The 21,359-nt window shown below is 35.2% G+C and overlaps 1 long non-coding RNA gene across 1 annotated transcript; it reads right to left on the bottom strand.

Moving 5' to 3' along the window:
• Positions 1 to 6,595: 6,595 nt before the first annotated feature.
• LOC135157131 (uncharacterized) lies at positions 6,596 to 13,438 on the bottom strand. Its single transcript, XR_010296166.1, has 3 exons — positions 13,273 to 13,438; positions 10,033 to 10,162; positions 6,596 to 9,621 (listed from the first exon to the last, which is right to left on the bottom strand). It is a non-coding gene; the product is annotated as an uncharacterized LOC135157131 (long non-coding RNA).
• Positions 13,439 to 21,359: the final 7,921 nt, after the last annotated feature.

The raw sequence follows: 21,359 nt of genomic DNA, 5'->3' as shown, positions 1-21,359 counted from the left end.
TGGCCACAACTTCTTTCTTGGTGGTCATTTTATCTGGTTTTGGTGTCTATTCATGTTTTTTTGGGGGGCAGGCAATTTGTTTTCCCTAAAATTAGTTCTTTTAAACCATTATTTGTAAAGTTAAGAGGTGATTTTAACTTAAATTTGCAAATTTTTTGACCCTTTTTTAAGCAAAATTAGGTTCCATCGTCTTGTGGTTCTTGGATATTAGATGACACCAGTTGACCAGTAGTAAGCAGCTTCATATAGCTATATTGCTTTTATTTGAGCTTCTGAGGTTTAGAATTAGATTGTGACTTGTGAATTTGATTGCTTGTTAGCTGATGAACATGATGTAACCCGATGATGAACATAAATTGCATGTAAACATCATGTAGTGTACGTACATACATGTACATCATATTTTCAGCCACATCTTCATTTGGCAGCTTGTTTTTACCTGGTATTCTAATCCTATATTATGGAGTCAGGTATACCACATGTGGTAACGCTGGTCAATGGCTTTTAGGATTCCATGCAAGTTACCATTGGATGGCAAAGTTACCATAATCAGAAAGCCAGTGTAAGTGCCATAATGGGGGGGGGGTGACTTTAATCCATTGTTAAATATATTTTCCTCCCCCCCCCCTGAATGAGCATAATTGACAAAATATGTCTTCAATCTGAGACAAAACATACAGTATCTTCAATTTCTCAATAACTCATTTAGTATCACACTATAGTTTATATACAGACCTTGTCATGATGGTCAATGCATGAATATACATGAATGCAGTGTAGTATGTACAATACAATGTATACTGTATAGCCCCTATGGATAATAAGATTTTTTTTTTTCAATAATATATTTTTCGCAAATATCCGTAAAACCCAAAGTAGAAGAATAAGAGCAAATAGCTATTTGAAATTATTTGCTATTATGGAACTGGTATCGTCCAATATCCAAGAACCACAAGAAACCTAATTTGGGGCTGAAAAGGGTATTGTATGTGTAAATGTAGGTAAAATCACCTTTTAACTCCAAAATTAATGGTTTTTAAGTAATCATTTCAGGTAAAACAAATTGCCTGCTCCCCCCCCCAAAAAAAAACAACATATTATATGTGGGCAAAACTTTGATTGGGGGGGGGGGGGTTGGCAGCCATTTTGGATTTTGGCCTGGCACACTTTTTTCTCGGACCCGAGGCAAAAAATATTTGTCATTTCATGTTGAGATACATTACAAGGAATAGATCAAAACTGTTGCCATATTAAAATGTCAAAAAAAGTATTTTTGATCCATGTATAGCCCACTCCTATGATCAAAGGGGTTTTGCCACTGAAGATTTTAAAGGCAAAGTTTTAAATGTTAAAGGAAACTTAGATGATGAAAAATTGTCTGAGATTTTCTTATTTTTATTTCACGACCTGTCCTTTGGTAAACAGGAATTGTGTTGATATCTCAACATGTCTTTCGTTTAAGTTGAAACTGATAACTGACAATTTATATTTCATACATATTATTTAATTTTTGGTTTCTTACAAGAAACAAAAAATAAGGTATTGTTTTATGACTTTCATATGAAAGATCTGCCATTATCATAATATTACTACACATGTATTTGTTATTTACACGACTGTTTCCAAGTTGTTGGGGCTCCTGGCTGGTTCCATTATCAATTGGCCTCATGAAGATGAAAGTGGTTAGGGTATTTGAATGAAAATACATATAAATCAGGATTTTGACAGGATACACTTTTCCAATAATTTTATGGTGCATATTATTTATGTAGACATATGGTGCTATTCATTGAGCGGCTTAAACATGGAAATTATGTTCAATGGAATACAAATTTTCTCTTTTTTGCTTTTGTTATTGTTTCTGTGTTTCTCAGAGTAGTCAGGATAGTGATGTATGTCTTAAACAAATCCCTGAAGGATTGATGAAAAAAAAGCTGTACTTTACAATACATTTTTGTTTGTAAAAGCATCATCCTTTTTGTAAGAACTCATAAATGTACATCTGGTGTAAGGAAATATTAAGAGCTATAGCTTGATGTATGTAGCCACTCTTTCAATTATTTTGTTTGTGTTTATACTTTGATAATAACTAATCTATTCCAAGTCCATTGTGAATTGAACATCTTGGCCTATAGGGTATTATAGAGCTCAATACTGCCCTGGTTACTGTACATGATTGTATATTGTCTTTGTAGACGTTTTTTGATAAATACTAGGAAAAGCTATTAGGAGACTAGGAGTGGTTTTTTCTTTTGTTTTTGTTGTAAAGTTGTACTTTGTTATGTTTTCTTTCACAATTCATTGAATGCGAAGTTTTTGATGGAAAGTATGTGATTGGTCAGGATCAACACTTCAAGAAAAAATCTATAGGTTTTTATTATCTATTGAGATACATGTTGGGTTCGTTTTATAACCATTGATTTGTAAAGATGTTCAGACAGAACTTAGAAAGTTTACAGAGAATTCATTTTAAAACCACTCCATGCTTTATTATCATTATTGTGGGTTTTTTTTCAGAGTGTGACTTGTTACTTATGACAATGTTGTTTTTGTAAAACAAAAGAACAATTTGTTCTCTCATTTAAGTATTTTTTAAAGGAACAAAGCTAAAATAGAAGCTTGATATTATTTATCTTTTCTGTATAATGACTCATTGCATTAATTTACACCTGGCATAAGAAGTAAATTTGAGATAATTTTGTCTCCACAGTGTCTTTTTTAATTCTCTATCTCTATCCTTAACTTGAGTTTTAATACTGCCATGTATGCTTGTAGTGGCAATGTATATGTAGCTTCTAGTAAAACCTTTCATCATGTAACTTTTTGTGACTGAAAGTGATTATTGTCTCACCTGCGAAGCATAGTGAGACCTTATGCGCCGCTTTTCCGACGGCGTCAACACCAAATCTTAACCGAAGGTTAAGTTTTTTAAATGACAGTATAACGTAGAAAGTATAAGGACCTAGTTCATTAAACTTTGCCATAAAGTTAATCAAGTATTGCTGAACATCCTGCTTGAATTTTGAGTCACATGACCAAGGTCAAAGGTCATTTAGGGTCAATAAACTTTGGCCAAATTGGGGGTATTTGTTGAATTACCATCATAACTTTAAAAGTTTATGGATCTGATTCATGAAACTTGGACATAAGAGTAATATTGTGCCACTACACATCCTGTGTGAATTTCAGGTCACATGATCAAGGTCAAAGGTCATTTAAGGTCAATGAACTTTGGCCAAATTGGGGTATTTGTTGAATTACCATCATAACTTTGAATGTTTATTGGTCTGGTTCATAAAACTTGGACATAAGAGTAATCATGTACCACTACACATCCTGTGCGAATTTCACGTCACATGACCAAAGTCAAAGGTCATTTAGGGTCAATAAACTTTGGCAAAATTTGGGGTATTGTTGAATTACCATCATAACTTTGAAAGTTTTTTGGTCTAGTTCATAAAACTTGGACATAAGAGTAATCAAGTATCACTGAACATCCTGTGCGAATTTCAGGTCACATGACCAAGTTCAAAGGTTAATGAACTTAGGCCATAATCTATTGAATTACCATCATAACTTCTGAAGTTTTTGGATCTGATTCAAGAAACTTGGGACATAAGAGTAATCATGTACCACTACACATCCTGTGCGAATTTCACGTCACATGACCAAAGTCAAAGGTCATTTAGAGTCAATGAACTTTGGCCATATGGGGGTATCTGTTGAATTACCATCATAACTTTGAGAGCTTTATGGATCTGATTCATGAAACTTGGACATACATGTAAGAGTAACCAAATATCACTGAATGTCTTGTGTGAGGTACAGGTCACATGACCTCTCAAAGTTTATAGATATAGTGTATAAAATGTGGATATAGGGGTAATCAAGTATCTCTGACAAGTTTTAGATCACATGATCAAGGTCAAATGTCAATGAACGTAGTATTGTATCATTATACATGAATGGTGTTTTTGTGAATAATTATTTCATAGTATGTTTCAGAGTGTGAATCGTTTGATGCGAGTGAGACTGCCAGAGGCGCTCCACTTGTTTTTTCATGGAATGATTACCAAGATATTGACTGATTATGTTGATTTATTAATAATTTATTGAAAAATATGAATGTTTGATTGATCACATTACACATCGATTATGAGTAGACTTATTGATAAATTGTTTAATAAATGATTGATAGGTAAAACTTGATGCACCACTCCCGATTTTCATTATTTATCATTAAATCAACATTGTGCTCTTGACTTTCTTACGCACATGTAATAGCAATCTGTCTGTCAACAGGAGGGGAGGGAGGGGGCTAAATGTTCTCTTAACCCTTATTCCATCAACCTAATTCTCCCACTAAGTGCCATCTCACTCCCTATTATCCCGACCCCCATGAAGATCCACATGATAAAGTTAAAATGCTGCCCAGAAAAGTACAATTTGTGTTCACTCATGCATTGAAGTTCAATTTAATAATTTATGAAATTTACTTGAACAACCAAACTGGTCATGATAAAACAAAAGAAATAGTGAGGGGCATCATCGGCCGTCTCATTTGAGTTGTGCATAACACTGTGTTGTGAAAAATAAGCAAAACTTTAAAATGTCATAACTTTCTTATTTTACATCCGATTTTGATGAAATCTTCAGCGTTTAGCAAGTTTGATTTTTCTCTATTTACTCAAATTAACATAGTGGGGAGTGCTCGCTAAACACTTATGGGTGTCTTTGAAGGTTGACTTTATTGGCTTTTCCCCCCCTAAGTGATATATTTTTTTGTTTGGCAGCCATTTCAAAAGTGTATAGTTTTTTTTTTGGACGCACTGACTGTATAGGAGCTTCCATCAAATAGATATTACTATTGTATCAATGTCAGGGTCGTATGTAGGGGGTGCAAAAAGGGAAAAGGGGCGCGAATAAAGAAATGGAAAAAAATGAAAAGGTAAAAGAATAACAGTGCTGAAAAGGGATACCTCTTGTTATTACCATGGTAATGTAGTTTCCAACACATTTAGAAAATTAATCTTGCATGTCTTTATGCAGGGATGAATATTCATGCCACTTTTTGATTGATGTTAATCATACTAATTCTCTAAAAATTCCAACAAACAGAAATATTCCTTTTTTTAACGCAAATATGACTTCTCTTGCTGCCGGTTTGCATTTTGATATTTTACTTTTCATTAATTCTCACAAATAGTTCTGAAATACATTATTCTCTGGTTCTATTGTCAAAGCTTTTCAATACGCGCTGATTTGATAAGGGAGATATAAATCATCTTCATTGATTTCTACTAGTAATCATTGAAATGTCCTTTTTGGGTGAGAATATAATATAAAGTCAAGTCATATAAAGTATAATCTCAAGCATGGTAAAAAATAATGTGACATATACTTAGTACTACATGTAGTTTCTATGTATGAAATCACAGATGAAATAATCGTGAAGATGATGATCAAGATGTGGTGATGAGGATAATGATGTGGGTGAAGATGATAATTATAGACTGGTGATGGTGATGAGGTGGGTGGTGATGATGAGGATAGTGATAGTAATGGTGTTGATGATGGTGATGATGAAGCCAGTGGTGTTGACGGGTATTTTGATGATAGTGATGATGGTGGGGGTGAGGTCTTGGGGGAAAGAGCCCCCCCCCCCCCCTCCCCCGAAAAAAATGATAATAAAATACAAAACATAAATAATAAGAGAAAGAAAAGAGAGAAGATTTTCAGTATTATGTCAGAATCTATCAAATCGTAAAATTATGTAATAAAAATATAGAGAAGTTTGCTTGCTCACAATTAAAAAAAAAAATACTGGCACAATCTGCCATATCTTGTCCCTCTCAAAATCCTTGGCTCATTACGCCAATGATAATTTATTTGGTGGTGATAATGAAAGTAATTATATTAATAATGATGGTGATTATGATGGTCATGATAGTGACGATGATCATGATGGTGTGGTGATGGCAATGATATTGATGAAGTTGATGATGATCACTCCCTTTTCATCTCCAACCATTTTCACATCTCCAGCTTTCATCTCAATCCTTCCTCTCATCTCTAACCTCTCCTCATGTCAACCCTTCCACATCGTTTCCATCCACCTCATCTCCCTGCTCGTCTCTTGTAACCCACTCATCTCTAAACTTTATCATCTCCATCCCTCCCACATCATCTCCATCCATCCTTGCATCATCCCCATTCCTCCTCTCATCATCTCCATCCACTCGTCGTCCCCACCCTTCTCAACTCCATCACTCATCATCATGGCCATCCCACCTTTCATCATCTCCACCACCCCCCCCCCCCCATTTAATCTTCATCTCTCCAATCATTTCCATCTGATTACCAGGTGCTCCTGCGATAATTGCCCCAGGATAAATTCTGTCTTCGAGGGTCAGGGTTGCAATAGGGTTTCATGGTAGGTTTAGGGGTTGAAGCTGAATAGTGTGTAGAATTTACAGCGGAGCAATTGTCGCCAGAGCAAATGTCATGGAACTCATTACCACAGCTCTCATTAAAGGTTGAATATTAAGCGGGATAAAGAATACTTCATAGTGAAAGAACCCAATATTCAAAATACTTCTTTGGAGTAAAGTGGTTTTATTAAGTAACAATAAGATAAACTTAATCAGATGTACAGTTACATTGTAAAACATATTGAACTGAGGTGTATATAAAATACATGTATATTATATCCCACAAAAATCAAATCCCGGTTCAAAACTTAAAGGGATGGTCCGGGCTGAAAATATTTATATCTTAATACATAGAGTATAATTCACTGAGCAAAATGCCGAAAATTTCATCAAAATCGGATAACAAATAATAAAGTTATTGAAGTTTAAAGTTTAGCAATATTTTGTGAAAACAGTTGTCATGAATATTCATTAGGTGGGCTGATGATGTCACATCTCCACTTTCTGTTGTCTTATGTTATTACATAAAATCATATTTTTTTCATTATTTCATACTTGTCTGAATGTCTCCCTTATAATGAAATAAGTTGCAGCAATAAATATTTAATGCACTATTCAGTTGACAATCCAATTTTTCTAGTTCTTGGAGGAAAAAAAATTGAATAAACCTAATTTCATATAATAAAATACAAAAGAACAAGTGGAGATGTGACATCATCAGCCCACCTAATGAATATTCATGACGACTGTTTTCACAAAATATTGCTAAACTTCAAAATTCAATAACTTTGTTATTTGTTATCCGATTTTGATGAAATTTTCTGCATTTTGCTCAGTGAATTCTACTCTATTTATTAAGCTACACATACTTTCAGCCCGGACCATCCCTTTAAGATAGCATTACATTACCAGATACATTATTGTGATGATAAATATGACAATAGCATAGTAATATCATAATTCCAGTTGGGAACAATATCCTCTGTTTTTGGTGTCTATGTAAAGCTAACAATAAGGACAATCTTAAAATTACAATAGTGGCCAATTCAATTAACATTTATCAAACAATTGCACTTTGTTTCAGGAATATACATCCTGTTATAAATTACTAAATTCATATTTGGTTACCATGTCAATTACATAAACCCCAACTTACCTGGAGGGATTTTCAGCCATCCCTCATCATTGTTTGTCATAAACAAAAACTGGCCATACAGGGTTTGCGATTCAGGCGGCCTCAAAATAGTTGGAAAGATAAGAATGATATAGAGTACTGACAATATTATAGCGATATCAAATATTTTGAAGCTCTGCAGTCTGCACCTCTTTTGCTACTGAAACAAATCAAACCATTTCAATCTTCACTTTGTCTTCAATTTAGAAGCAAATAATTTTTTAAAATATATTAAAGTTAAGATAATTGCAACTCATTCAATCTTAACATGAAAGTTCACTTGGACAAAACAAGTCTGCTATGCAGGTGAGACAAAAAAATTGGTGAAGGTTTGAGGAAAATCTGTTAAATATTAAATAATTTATTAGAATTCTAAGCTTAGCCTTTGGATTTGTGGCGTCACACACACGAGCAGCTGCCAAATAAAGTTATGTAATATAAAATGCATGAATTTCATTTTTTAATGGTTCCAGAGGACATATTTTTGTTATTTTGTGTTTTCTTTTCATGTTTGGGTGTAAAATGATTGGTCCTTTGATATAGAAAAGGTATAGAAAAAAAAATTCATTATGTAGAAATGCTGCCCGAATATGACGTTACAACTCAAATAATTGAAATTCAAATAACTTTTTAATTCTTTGATGGATTTTCCTCAAAACTTAAGCAATATTTTTATTATTTTTTTCTTCTGTTTTAACAATAAACTTTTTGTCAGCGTGAACTTCCCCTTTAAACCCACTTGAACGATACTTGGTATCATTTGGAAGATTTATAAAACAGATATTACACATGAATTAAACCTAAATAGACTAGGCTATTTCGATGCCTAAGAAGACTGTGGGGGGGGGGGGCCTGATTCAGCCCCCCTCCTTATGATCTCGGCCGTTGATCGCGACGAAACTTGGCACCTGCGTTACCAATGGCATAATATACAAAACTACAGGATCAAACTCTGTGAAAAATCTCATTGCTAATTAATTATGCTAATTTATGCATGAAATCAGAATTTTGCTTTAATTAACTAAATAATGCCCCTAAAATGCTAATTTTTGGTACACAGACACTTTATATTAATCTGTTCAAATGTACTAACAAAAAATTTCAAAATCACATTAATTTTTTCATGTATTTAACTGTTTTCAAAATTTCTTATGTATTTCTTTGTTTTTGGACTTTATGTTTTTTATTGTTTTTTCAATGGAAATTGTCGGGGACTTTATTTGGACCATAAATAAGATGGAATTAATTGATTTCAATCAGTAAATGGAAAAATTATACATTTATGAATTTTGGCTAAAAACTCTATTTGCATTGGATTTGTACACAAATTTACGTTTTTGTGCAATTTTGGGTCTGCATGCACTTATGAAATGATGCGTAATTTTGGAACCCCCCGTATCCAAAATATCCGTGAGTAGATGCTCGGGGGTAGATGTCTGGGGGGGGGGTAAATGTCCAGGGGGTAATTGTCCAGGGGGTAGATGTCCGGGGGGTAGATGTCCGGGGGGTAAATGTCCGGGGGGTAGATGTCCGGGGGGGTAAATGTCCGGGGGTAGATGTCCTAGGGGGTAGATGTCCTAAGGGGGTGGATGTCCGGGGGGTGGATGTCCGGGTGGTGGATGTCCGGGGTGTGGATGTCCAGGGGGTAGATGTTCGGATACGATACAATATATATATAAAAAAAAGTTAATTTTTCATTCAATTCGATTGTTCTTTCTTTCTTTTAAAGAATTTGGAAATACATGTACCAAAAATAAGAGTTGAACTTTGATATACCTGCATGAACTGCATAAAAAATTATTTATTGTATCTATGAAGCTGTATTACCTCATCGATCAAAGGACTGCCCAAGTCATTGGAATTTGGTACTCTTTCTTTTAATGAAAGAAATGGAAAATCCATCTTGTTGAATATGAAACCTCTTCTCGTCCATGGTGTAGGTTGGTACCAGCCCAAGTGCTTGTATCCTCCAGGAGACCCGTTGTTTACAACTTTTAAATGGAAGTTTCATTAAAGCTGCGACAGTAACAAGTAAACAAATGAGAGACGTGTTTTTTATATCGAAAAGCAAGTTTTTAGATTTTGATAAGGCAAGTTAAGTTTTTCAATTTTAGTAGAATACATTTCTTTTTTCAATGACATATTCTTTCATATTGAGAAACTAAGTGTTTCAATTTTGATTATAATCATGATTACATTCTATGTCAGTTGTGCATCCCCATCCTGCTCCTACAAACTTAGAAAACACTAAAAATTTGTAATTATGTATACGAACAAAAATAAACAATGAAGACAATTTCCTACAAAACTGTAAACTTCATCATGATAACGTCAATACTGAGAATTGTTCACCCCTGTGCATTTTGTGTATTTTTTGTAGCCTTGCACAATTTGCAGATATGACCCATATGCCCCTATAAAACATACCTTTGTTAAGTCAGGTGGCTTGTTGACGAAAAGGAACTATTACAGATGGCAAATTCCTCTTGGGATTGTATAAGTACAACAATCAACTGAGCTGGCCTCCGAAGAACCAATGTAACTGTGTTTATTCAATCTAGGAGGTTAAAAGAAAAAGAGGGAAAAAACATCCTCAGTTTCATGACCATAAATATATCACTGAAATTGTAGTTTACATAACTTTCTATATCATCATGAACCTACATGTAATGCATATTTGACTCTACAGTCTGAATTAAATGGACTTGATAAATAAATTGAATATTGTTGGTAAAAATAATCTTCTATGTCTGAACAGGTGTCTGCAGCAGTTAAAAAATGATGCATATTTGTTGCATTTAACTCTGCCAAAGACAAATCTAAACGTCTGAAAGAAGACTAATGTTTGCATTTCAACTGGGCGTTGTGGCGTGCGCCTGTAATCCAAGATACGTGGGGAAGTTACAATTTGATGCAGAAGTTCGAGGTTCGAATCCTGGTCACGTCTTTCGGATGGTGACGTTAAAGGTCGGTCCCAGACGTAAATAATCATATCTGATTGATACACGTCTGACAAAAACTCAAATACACACACACACACACTATCTGTGCAGTTTCCACATATAAAAACAAAACATTCTAATGCTACATTGTAGGTGCATAATTTATCCTTTTTCTGAAATAATTGTTTTTCCTTATTTTGGAAATCCTTTTCTCTCACAAAACCTTACTTTTGGTTAAAACAATATCTGCTATCAAAAATATCAACTAATTCAAATAGTCACTCTCAATGGGACGGTTCGCCGATGAATATTCATTAGATTGTGGTCGTGTGCACGTGTGTGTGTACAATACCGAGTGTAAAAAACAAAGAAAGTTTTCAAATGGTGTGTGTGTGTATAACACAACGTAGGAGTTTATTTTACAGAGAATGAGTAGTATAGTGCAGAAAATTAAAGTGTACAATGAAGTTTTACAGAGGAGGAAATAATATAAATACATATGGAAGACAATGCAAGATGAGGTGAGGCAAGTACAGTGATTTTTTTTCTCAAAAGTATTACTATTAGTATTAGAGGAAATCATGTGGAAAAAATATATTATAGAGGACAATGTAACATGAGATGAGGTTTTTTTTTCAAAGGAGGAGATAATACAAATATATATCTAGAGGACAATGTAAGATGAGATGAGGCAATTAAGTGTACAGTGAGGTTTTAACAAAGAATGTATAAGGATAAGATAAAAAGAGGACAATGTAAGATGAGCTGTGGTAAGTGTACAGTGAGGTTTTTTCAAAAGAGGAGATAATAAAAAAATATGTAGAGGACAATGTAAGATGAGGCACATGTACATTGAGGTTTTATCAAATAATGTATAATGATGATGTAGACTGTAGAGGACAATGTAAGATGAGCTCTCACTGTACACTTGCCTTGAGCCCTTGATCATCTCATCTTACATTGTCCTCCATATTTGTATTATCTCCTCTTGAAAAAACCCTCACTGCACACAAGTTTGCCTTATCTCATCTTACATTGTCCTCAATAATATATTTGTATTATTTCCTCTACTAATACTTTTGAAAAAACAACATCACTGTACTTGCCTTACCTCATCTTGCACTGTCCTCCATATATTTATATTATTTCCTCTTCTGTAAAACTTCATTGTACGCTTTTATTTTCTGCACTATACTACTCATTCTCTGTTAAATAAACTCCTATCCCTACGTTGTTTTATACACACTCACCATTTGAAAACTCTCGTTATTTACACTCGGTATAGTATACACACACACACACACACCCATGCACATGATCCAATGAATATTCATCGGCGAACCGTCCCATTGAGAGTGACGTAGGAGCTGGACATTTCATCGCCCTTTGTTGTCATCAAAAGTGGCTACCAGAAAATACAAGCATTGAACCTAGCCGCTTGTAATGGGCTCTTAATACATGCGTTAAAACTTTCATTTGACTTGTGCACTTTCCGTTCCAAATTTTCACATTTGTATGTTACATATATATAGATCCTATTTATCTCATACTTTACTCACTTTCTTGGTGGAAAGTACCATGACTCAGAAAGTCAGGAATGAAACATAATGGTGTAATTTGCCTGAAAAACTACAGCGAAACAGCTAAAATCATGCCTGCTGCACATGCCTGCTGGCCTGAAGCAGGCCAGAGCCCAGGAGTCCAAAGTGCATTTAAACATAGACATGGGACTAGGGTAGATTGTGGTCTCAATAACTTGGAAAGAAAATTGTGAAAACAGAAATTATGCACTTACCATGATTATATGGATGAAGGTCAATCGTGTGGCAGTATCCTGACATCGAGGTACAGACTGGAATCTCAAAAAAACGAAAAGTTATCTCCTGCTACCCCAGTCTCGATCAGCCATTTTGTTATGAATTTTGAAAAAAATTAGGAGATGTATCACGAGGTATTCTGTCCCGTGAGTATGGGTAAATACACGGTGAGCTCGATCTGACCTGGGAGAACTTCTCGTTTTTTTGAGGTTCCAACTTCCAAGTTCCAGTCCGTGCCTCGATGTCAGGATACTACTACTACTACATCATGTACCACTCGATAGACCTTCATCCATCGTGGTAATTTCTGTTTTCACAATTTATCTTGCTAGATTAATAGATATAGACTATAGTGAACATAATCTACCCTTGTCCTGTGAGTATGGGTAAATACACGGTGAGCTCCTGGGCGCCGGCCCGCGAAGCATGCCGGCGCTCCCGGGCCTGGGTATGATCAATTATACTTTCAGTGTTGAAAATGAAATACATCTTCCGTGCTTTTTTCTTCTTGCTGTGCTGGATAACCTCAATGGTAACACTTAACAGGCACTCGCGCTCATGCCTAAGTTACAACATTAGCATCGAGTCACCATGGACAAAAGTTCTTCTTACTTAGCTATCAATATCATACTCAAAGCAGCAGAATCGTAATCGTATACCCAGGCAGCAGGGAGAATCCACACCGCGGCCGGGCAGCTTCGCGGGTGTGGGCTCTCTGGGTTAGCAACCAAGCGGCACGGAAAGCATCGAACCATCATCTTCTCCGTTGTTCTCCCCCGATATTCGGGGCAGGGATCAGCGGTATCCGCTGCTCAGGTTGGGGTGTCAGGTTTGTTAACAGTAACACCATGAAAGCCGACAACCATGGCTGCCGTTGTATTATAAAAAAATATATAATTGGAACTTACCTTGGCTTTAGTTTCAGTTATCCAGCAGTACAGTTGGCGTTGATGAATTTGACGTCCAAAACTAACTTCAGACGTGGTAAAAGTGGTAAAATACTGTGTTTCTTGTAATAATCGCAATGGCAGCTTTGTTTGCCGTGTAAATGCATGCAGTAAGCGCGCGCGCCCGCTCGCTCACAAATTCGATAAACTGAGTTTTTCAATTTCGATAAACTAGGTTTTTCAATTCGAAAAACTTAGTTTATCGAAATCGAAAAACCTAGTTTATCGGCGAAAAACTAAGTTTATCGGCGATAAACTAGGTTTTTCGATTCGATAAACTTAGTTTTTCGATTTCGATAAACTGAGTTTTTCGAATTGAAAAACTTAGTTTATCGAAATTGAAAAACCTAGTTTATCGGCGAAAAACCTAGTTTATCGCCTTTATGGGACAAATGGCGTTCTTAGAAAAACTCAGTTTATCACTTGAAAAACCTAGTTTATCGCCTTTATGGGACAAATGGCGTTCTTAGAAAAACTCAGTTTATCAGATTCGAAAAACTTAGTTTATCAGAATTGAAAAACTAAGTTTATCACTTGAAAAACCTAGTTTTTCGCCGATAAACTAAGTTTATCACTTGAAAAACTCAGTTTATCTAGAAAAACTCAGTTTATCAGTCGAAAAACTAAGTTTTTCAAGAAACTCTGCTTTTCACTTGAAAAACCTAGTTTTTCATTGAAAAACTTAGTTTTTCATTGAAAAACTTAGTTTTTCGCCGATAAACTTAGTTTTTCAATTGATAAACTAGGTTTATCAAAAAAACCTAGTTTTTCAATTGAAAAACTAAGTTTTTCGGCGATAAACTTAGTTTTTCTTGATAAACTTAGTTTTTCAAGTGATAAACTTAGTTTATCGGCGAAAAACTAAGTTTATCGGCGAAAAACTTAGTTTTTCAATTGAAAAACTAGGTTTTTCGATTGATAAACTAGGTTTTTCGGCGATAAACTGAGTTTATCGCCTTTATGAAACAGATGGCGCGCCATACACTTACCCTTCTGATTTTTCATTCTAATAAATCTCAACAATCTACTAATTTTACTGGGGTTTTTTTTCATTTCACAATACATAGATTTAAATTATTAATTAAATGATAAAATTTGAATATTGACTGTAAATAATTATTATGAAAATAATAATTATTTACAATCAATATTCAAATTTATTATTTAATAAATAATAATTTTAATCTTTGAAATGTTCTTCAAAACGACACTTCATAACATAGCTCGTTGAAGCTACGTCATATCAAAGCGGTTAAAGGGTCAAGCCTATTGTATTTGTGGTGTTTACGAATGGATAGAGGGATCTACACGAGATCAGCCTGGGAAGAAACCTGTCATTTTTCATATTTATAATAACTGTTTTTTTGCACCTTCATGCGCATTAGGCGTATGAAGGTGTAGATAAATAAAATCCAACAAATTTATGTGATTTCTCGGTCTAAAGATGGATTTCCCTACGAAATGTCTTGCTTAGGCACGTATGGGGACCGTGTCAAGGCTCCGTGATGTAAAAGTATATGTAAAAATATGTTTAAAATATAATCAAGGAGTCCTCAAGGCTAAGTGGTGACCATAGATCGGGATAAGATATGCTTCTACCTGTTTCTTCTACCACACGCATGTTATAGCTGCCAACTTAGATTTTAAAAATTCTTGCATTGGCCGAAAAATGTTATGAATCGTAAAATACTTGCATCGGTCGATAAATATCATAAAGCAATGTTTATGATATTTATCGACCGATGCTATTTTTCGGCCAATGCAAGTATTTTTTAAATCTAAGTTGGCAGCTATACACGCGTGTGGTATCTAGGTATCGATAACAAAGACTTCAAGATGGCGACCAAAACAGACTGGGTAAGTGACCTATCGTGCTCTTAAATTTCTTTAAATTTCTTACTATTTATTGAAAAAAATTAATCAAAAATATCAAATTCGGGGGGAAATATTGTTTTGGCTCATTTACGTTAGTTTGGGCTCAAAATGATTTATACAATCTGTGATTTAGATCTACTTTCACCGTGGGAAATCCTAGCCTCTACAGAGAGGAATGATCTCCCGGCCCAGGCTCCATGGGGAGTAAGCCTACGTACAGTAGACTGATTTTTACTCTCCAGGAGCCTCCAGGCTAGTCACAGGTGGTGGAAGCAGAGGGAGGGGGAGTTCCCCCTAAAGAAATGAAGAATACAAGAAATAAAAAATGAAAGAAAGGAAGACTGAAAAAAAGAAATAAAAAGAAACTCAATCAAGCAAGAAAGAAAAAAAAGGAAAGCAGATAAATGATGCTCTTGATCATGTTGATATACTCATATCAAAACATAATATTTTTATAGATTAGCAAAAAAAATAGCGATTTGGACTTTTTTATTCTTAAAACATGTTTATCTAGACCAAACATTAAATAGAGATAAAAAAATGAAAATTTTCTTGCCATATTACTTTCCCCCAATAGAGGGCGTACACAAAAATATGCAAAAAAATCAAGTTTTTGAGCGTTCTGGTGAATACAAAAATTATTCCCAAGTTACTAATAATGAAAAATGAATTGCAACTGTATGGAAATTAGTAATTTTGGTCACAAAAGTGATATTTTAATGATTTTTTAAAGTGTGTGCTGTGTACAACATTGGCATACCACAGTCATACCTGTAGATTCCCCAAAGGCAGGATGGTTGCAGTGAACAAGTGTAAAATACAAAAGAACAAGTGGAGATGTGACATCATCAGCCCACCTAATGAATATTCATGACGACTGTTTTCACAAAATATTGCTAAACTTTAAAATTCAATAACTTTGTTATTTGTTATCCGATTTTGATGAAATTTTCGGCATTTTGATCAGTGAATTCTACTCTATTTATTAAGCTATACATACTTTTAGCCCGGACCATCCCTTTAAGATATAGATAAGGCCATTAGATTATAAACCTATCACAGTCATTACCACTTGTTCACTGCAACCACCCTGCCTGTGGGGAATCTACAGGTTGGACTATGGCATGCCAATGCTGTACAGAGCACACACTTTAAAAAATGATTAAAATATCACTTTTGTGACCAAAATTACTAATTTCCATACAGTTGCAATTTATTTTTCATTAGTAACTTGGGTATAATATTATTCACTAGAGCACTCAAAAACTTGAATTTTTGGCATATTTTTGTGTACGCCCTCTATTGGTGGAAAATAATAAGGCAAGAAAATTTTCATTTTTTTATCTCTATTTTTAATTAAGAAAAAATAATTTAAAGAATCAAATTTACTTAAGGGCCAAGTTGTATGACGAATAGGTGTAATTATGGAAACTGTCAGTGTAAAAAATCAAGCATTTGTCCCAAAGAAAAAGAGAAAATAAGCCAAACATTGCCATCCTTATTTTGCCACACATGGAGATATAACTGAGAACAAGGTTATATCATAACCTTGTTCATTGAATGAGTGGTCATTACAAATGAAGATAAGTTCATTTTACATATAAAAGATAAGATTGTGGAAAGTCCGTTATCGGCCCCTATAATATGTCATGTTAAAGCAAATAGTTTCGACTCCTCAACTTTAAAATATTGAACATATATATTTTTTGTATTCTTAAAGCTTATATTCTTATATAAACTTCAATAAAGTTATCATTTGAATATGACCAGCGTTTATGATCGTTGTCATTTTTAGCATTGTTTCTGTAAATAGTATTTTTTCCATTGCGAATTGATTTCACACATTTGTCTATGTTTTATTATTACAAAGCACTTCTTTACCCACTTGGACATGTTTGCAGCAATTTTCATATTTTGCTTGTCTTCGGTTACTCGTCATACAAAGGTATGTTTATACTCTAAACACTCACATTTGTATTTCTTGCGTTATATCTGACAAATAAAATAGATAAATTAGATCTTCCACATGCAGCTTCTCATATTTTCCTTTTTAGTCTCGTACGATCAGACACGTTGATTTTGTTTACTCCATTCAAACCCTATTTTTACCTCAACAAATAACATTTAACGCATAATTTGCAAAATTATTATTATAAATAAGTATTCTATAAAAAATATCAGAATATTGAAAGAATAGGCCTACAATGTCGAAATTACTTAATTAATTCAATTTTTATGTCGGACAAGGGTCTCTTTCGTTGAAATACTTGTATCAATGAAAGGTGTCTCTGAAAGGACACCGTGTTCTAAATAAGGGAAATAATGAAAATTTTTATTTTATCCAGTTATGTTTGTGAATCTTTAAAGTTTTTTCTCTTTTTACCTCATAAAGTAAGCTCCATACATCAATTCTACAATCAGTAATAAATAAAACATTGTTTGATATCCATTTATTGAAATATATGATTTTATGAAAAGTCGTCATTCCGAAATAAAAGGTTCAGGTGGCGATGAAGACTAAATATTTTTCTGTTACTATCGATATCAAACAATGTCGCGGACTTGGAAGACAAAATTGCCTTCGTGAAACGGAAAGCGCTGATTTCGGAAGAATGGTCCTAGGCTAGGACGTTCCTACGTATCGCTCATCTCGTCGTGCAACAGGCCCCAGGCTGCTGACCCATCTAAAAGATGCCACATATAAAGAGTGACATTGTAAGAAAGTTAAGAGTTTGAGCTTAGGCTAGCCATAGGCTAGCGGGCATAGGAAAATTATTGGTTATGTCTTTTGAATAAAATATTTTGATAAATAAGTGAATTTTTGACCTAATAAGATGTCTCAAACAGAATTTTCTTCCTCTGACCTCTGTTTTCACTTGCAAATTGTGCAAAATTTTACTGTGGCTATGGCTATGGTACAAAAATAATCAATAAATATTACTCAAGTCAATGTCAATGAGAAAGTGGTTAAATTAGTTTGACTTTGTTTGAGAAAGAAAGTCTCACAATTCACGAGATTTTGCAGGGACATGAATTCAGCCACGTGCTGTTTGCGCATGCGTGAGGAGTCGGACGTCTCTTTTGCTTTCTCTGATTTTTCAAAATTAAATTTCTTGAAAATTCCTTTTGGTCATCGCAAAAGTCGTCTTTTTGCCTTGCATATATATCTCCAACTTGTTGGAGTGCAGCTAGGAAGGTTTTTTGAGTTTATGCTTGACAAGAAAAGCAGGAATTTACCAGCTAAAAAACGAGTGTGGTTAGCACATCAGGTCAAGGCCCCCGGGGCATATCAAGGTCAGCGTTTCTCTTTCCCGAAGCCGGGCCGTGCCGGGTGATCGTGGCAGTAGTACCAAGGTCAAGCTAAGGTCATTGGATTTGGAAAGAATGGATGTACTTCACAAAACTTTTTCCAAGCTATCTCCATTTAGCAAAGATAAAAATGAAAACATAAAAAATAATGAAAATTATTCAGAGGATGAAGAAGTAGAAATGAAGAAAAATAGCCAACCGTATCCTGGCCAGAATGAAAATGCCCCGGATGTAGAGAACCAAGGCACAGCCGGAGCTTCGCCGCCCGCACCCAACGACCGTACCGGAGTACGTAGGCAGCAGGGCGAGAAGGGAAAAGTACGAGCAGCTGCAGGAACAAGGAAAGTAAACGAAGGGGCCAAAGGAAGAGGACCTGATAAAGCCTCCAAGCCAAAAGCCATGCGTTCTGTATCCTTTACAGAATTAAACAAGGCTGCTCAAGAAAACAAGAAAGGTCAGGAGAAATTGAATAAACTCAAACCTACATCAAAGAAATCATCAGGAAAGAAAGGTGAAGGTGCAAGCACAAGTAAGGATACATATGACTGTGAGTACTGCCATGAGGAAGGTGTTACACATATGATTGAATGTGAGGCATGTGAGAGATGGTCATGCATGACCTGCCATTATATGACACTTGACATGTACCATTTCTTCACAAATGAATCAAATAGAGCACATTGGTTCTGTGTTGATTGCGAGAAGGAAGCAATTGACGCAGCAAAGTTAAAGGTGAAAAATAAAAAGACAACAACAAACTTATGTAGTAACGTTGAAAAAGAATTGGGTGAAGCTGTTGGGAAAATCTTACAAAATGCTCAACAGACAATGAAAGAAATGGTTGATGATGGTCTAAAACAGGTGAAAAAATCCTATGCAGAAGCATGCGAGCAAGGGCTAACCAATGCTGGTTCAGGTCAAGCAAGGCAAAGAGTAACTATACTCCAGAAGTCAGAACTAGAAACTGATAAAAGATCTACAAGATATGACAAAAACAGTGAAAATATTGGCCATGTTGACACAAATAGTGGCATTGAGAGTGTTGTAAGCATGATCACGATGGAAGAACTAGTTGACAGAGAGCGAAGGAAAAATAATATTGTATTCTACAATGTACCAGAATCAAAACAAGTTCAGATCCAAGATAGGGTAGCTGAAGACAAGAAACTCATTACAGACCTTGTCACAAATAGCCTCAAAGTTAAAGATGTCATCATTAATAAGGCTATCCGTCTTGGAGGTCAAAAGCAAGTTAAGGATAAAGCAAGAGTTCTGCTTGTACACTTGGAGAACGAGAGCATGAAGAGGGACATTCTAGCAGCATCAAGGAACTTGCGTGAGAATGAAAGATGGAGAAACACGTACATTGCTCCTGACATGACGAAGCAGCAGCGTGAAGAGAGCTGGAAGCTACGCCAAGAGCTGAGGGCAAGGAGGGATCAAGGCGAACATAACCTGATGATACGACATGGTAAGATAGTATCACGATGGAGAAAGAAGGACTTTACAAAAGATGATAGAGCAAAACCAGCCCATCAAGAAGAAAATCTCAGGGAAAATGTGAGTAATACATCTCCTCCAACATCTAGCGATGAAGTTAGTGATAGTGATATTGAGATAGATGGCACATTTGGAGCAGTTGGTGGGGCTCCTAAAACAGTATGACTCGAGGGAGCTACTGGAGAACAAGTGAATAATGGCATACAACTCAACCGAAACAATTTGAAAGTGCTATACACGAATTCTGACTCGTTACTAAACAAAATGGAAAATCTACTCATTGTGATTGGGGTGCAAAAACCAGATTTGATTATGATATGTGAAGTAGCACCAAAATCAAGTTTGTTCAAAGCAACCCCGGAAGTGTTAAGACTAGAGGGATTTCAGACATTTACAAACATTGATCGGGAATCCAGTCTTCGTGGAGTGGTAGTATATATTAGTAATAGACTAAATGCCCATGAAGTTTTCTTTTCTGTAGACTTTACCGAATCCATATGGTGTTCAATCCAGCTAACTGGAAAAGATAGAATGTTGGTAGGATGTATCTACAGGAGTCCATCAAGTTCAAAAGAAAATAACAGGAAACTGTGTGATCTTATTAAAGCAGCCAGTGAGAATGGAGAAAAGTACTTATTGATCACTGGAGATTTCAATTATCCCGAAGTAGACTGGGAGAAGTCATATGTGAAAGCATCGCCCAATCATCCTTCGAACATGTTCCTAACTGCTACTCAAGAATCATTTCTTATACAACATGTATTGGAACCAACACGTCATAGAAGCGGACAGAAGTCCAACACTTTGGACTTAATGCTTGCTAACTCTGACACCATAGTTACTGCACTGCAATATCTTCCACCTTTAGGACTTAGTGATCATGTATGCTTATTTGCCCATTTGAATATAGATAATGACCTGAGAATGTTGGAAACAAAAGAAACTCGTATGATATTTCAGAAAGGAGATTATGAATCTATGAAACTTTCTCTTGAATCTATCAATTGGGAGGATGAACTTGAATTACTTGATTGTGATCGAGCATGGAATTTGCTGCGAGAGAAAGTGGAAGTTCTTGTCAAAAAGTATGTTCCAATGAGACAATGTAGTAAAGACAAAAGACGGAACATCTATATTACTAAACCAATCCTGAAACTTTCTAAGAAAAAAGCACGAAAATGGAAACGCTATACCAAAAGTGTTTATAGAAATGAAGACGAGAAACAAGCAGACTTAAATTCATATAAGAAGGCAAGAAATGAGCTAAGAAAGGCAACAAGAGCAGCCAGTCGTAACTTTGAAGATGACCTAGTGGAAAATATCAACTTTAATCCTAAGGCTTTTTGGAGGTACGCAAATAGCAA

Source organism: Lytechinus pictus, chromosome 16, assembly GCF_037042905.1.
Source record: "Lytechinus pictus isolate F3 Inbred chromosome 16, Lp3.0, whole genome shotgun sequence".
NCBI lineage: Eukaryota > Metazoa > Echinodermata > Echinoidea > Temnopleuroida > Toxopneustidae > Lytechinus > Lytechinus pictus.
The sequence above is the reverse complement of the archived record's forward strand: the minus strand, read 5'-3'. Positions and strand labels throughout refer to the sequence as shown.